Source organism: Montipora foliosa, chromosome 5 (assembly GCF_036669935.1).
Source record: "Montipora foliosa isolate CH-2021 chromosome 5, ASM3666993v2, whole genome shotgun sequence".
Classification (NCBI taxonomy): Eukaryota; Metazoa; Cnidaria; class Anthozoa; order Scleractinia; family Acroporidae; genus Montipora; species Montipora foliosa.
This window is the reverse complement of record NC_090873.1, coordinates 34,386,919-34,389,418: the sequence shown is the minus strand read 5'-3', so window position 1 is coordinate 34,389,418 and position 2,500 is coordinate 34,386,919. Positions and strand designations below refer to the sequence as shown.

Here is a 2,500-nt window from a genome sequence, read left to right as displayed (position 1 = left end):
AGAACTAAATTTCTGTAAAACGTTTCCCCTGGCTCTATTTTTTGTGTGTTCTCGCTTGATAGGTTCTACATACTTTTTCACAGGAAAGTTTTTAACAGGGCTATTACCGCAATGAAAGCTTTTCAAGCATAAATCTATTTCAGTACAGTACTCAAGAGTCACTGGGGCACCACTTTGTTTATAAGTTTATTTTTCCCATATGCTCCAATAGAGAAGTTTTGAAAACTGTTTTGCTAGTCTTTTCCCCTTTATTAAGATAAAAGGACAAACAGCGGTGATAAACATTGTATTCCAACGCATTTTTTTTATAGAACTGGACGTTTCGTATGCTAGTCCACATATATTTTCAAAAGTGACTGTTACAATTTTTGAAAACTATATTATATATATATATATCTATATATATATAAAGATGAATTTCTGGAGTCGGACTAGCAATTAAATGTTTTTGAACTAGTCCGACTCCAGAAATTCATCTTTATTCACAGCTCTGGTTTAACCATCGAGCACTTTTATAGCAGATGAAGTCTTCAGTTTTTCCACTGGCAGTCATATATATATAATATATATATATATATATATATATATATATAATAATTTGAGTGAACAAATAGCGACAGCGAACTTTGTTAATTCAAAAAGGAAGGATTCGGATTCGCTCTGACGAAGGGCTAACGCTCGAAACGTCAGCTTTTAGAATCTCTGTACGGTGGCCAATTTACATTATCAACTCCGTTGATAAAACCAAATTTTTGTATCCTGTCAATCATTTGCCCTTTCACCGGAAACAGGGCATTTCGGTTGTGCGTAAATGACATTGTTGTGGATCTATCCCGTCGAGACAGTCTCCCGTCGAAAGGACGCTACCAAAGTGTTTATTTGCGAAGTCAGCACAACTAAATACATTATCAATATGGTTTTGCCGTCTTCTTACACTTGATTCGAAAATACCAGCCTGAATTCGTCTTAGAATAGTAAGAAAAGGCACAAATAACAGCCAAAGCACAACAGCTTACGTTCGAATTCTGCTCGCCGACAACCCAAGTTTGTTAATGACAAAAAAAAATACCACAAAATGTTTTAAATGGTTTTCTGGCCCTCTATTAACAGCGTTCACGTGAATTTTAAATGGGGTATCGGGAAAGAACAATTGTCAAGCTGATATGTGTTTCGTGTAAACATACATTTTCAAGTAGCAAAAATTTGTATAAGCACTACAAACCTTTTACTGACCATTACTCGAAGGAACTCCCTTTATAAGCTGCAAGGAAGCCGCTGATGAATTTTGCACAAAAACCTCGGCCCCTAACACCGGAAAGCCACACTTGGAAAGTTTTTTTAGCGGAAGGCTCACTACTAAGGAAGAACTTCTAGAGTTTGCCCTCCCGCAGGTTGCCAGATAGGTGCAAACAAGCTGATTCATGTCCGAAAAGAGTAAGATCTAGAAGGTGCAGTCAAATTTTTTTTCTTGTGTTGTGCGAAAATTTATTCAAAACTTTTCCCTCACTCCCAAATAAGAACTTGCTGTGTCTTGCAATTCTACAGTGAATTACTATTAGGCCAATACGAGAATCGACATCAAGGAGGCACTCCCAGGGGTTTGGGGGAAGAAGAGAACATGGCTTATTTGAACTGGGGAACAGAGGAACAATATCAAAATATTTTAGGGAACAAAAGAAGAAAACCAATATTTAAATTTTAGGGATAAAAAAGCTGGGAACAAGTTTGAAAGTAATTTGAGGAACAAGGAAACACAAGCAACTATTTAAAGGGAACAAGGACCCCTCTCCTCAGGAGGGCCTCATTAAATGTTCTGCCTCTTTCATCCAACAGCTCCGACAATTTTTGAATGACCGACACGAAAAGAAGACTCTCTTAGAGAAATAAATTATTTATAATAACACTTTAGCATGCGAAACAATGCTCAGATGCTTACGAGCACCCTCATGCCTGTGTTTGTAAAAAAGCACCATGAGGTGTTCCTTGCAGCTGGTTTAGACATTGTTTTATCTTTCAACACTGGGCAAAATCAAATGTACTCCATTCTCAGAGGGCACTGGAGAAAGAAGCTAGAAGAAAAAACTAGCCTTAATCCAATTCTCCCAAGGCAATCTTTAAAGAATAAGATCATTGAAGGAACACTTTTGAGTGCCAACCCTAAGTCTTTTAAAAACAATATTAATAGTCTTTAAATTCACAAAATGTCTCATATTCAATTAGATTTGCTGCAATATTCCTTAAAACTATGCAGAACTATTTACCATGAAATGTGGAACATTTCCTGCCTATCTAAATATGCCACAAAAGGGCTCCAAAAAGCAACCAGTTAAGTTTTTAGATAAAGATAGTGTCTCTATGGAGATCTGACACAATACCTAAAAATTAAATAATTTCATGCGATCAAGACATTGAATGAACAAGCAATAAACAAACTGCAGCAATGTATGTTAGGTTCACAAAGTGGGAATGAAAAAAAATATTCCTCAACTGATGCTTCAAT

The 2,500-nt window shown here is 36.4% G+C and overlaps 1 protein-coding gene across 1 annotated transcript in view; it reads left to right on the top strand.

The window, feature by feature from the left end:
- The window catches only part of LOC138004034 (short transient receptor potential channel 4-like), a 34,262-nt gene extending 34,247 nt beyond the window's left edge, over nt 1-15 (top strand). Inside the window, exon 20 of the mRNA XM_068850424.1 lies at nt 1-15. This exon is cut by the window's left edge and continues 304 nt beyond it. The gene's annotated coding sequence lies outside the window, so the exon portion shown is untranslated.
- Nucleotides 16-2,500: the final 2,485 nt, after the last annotated feature.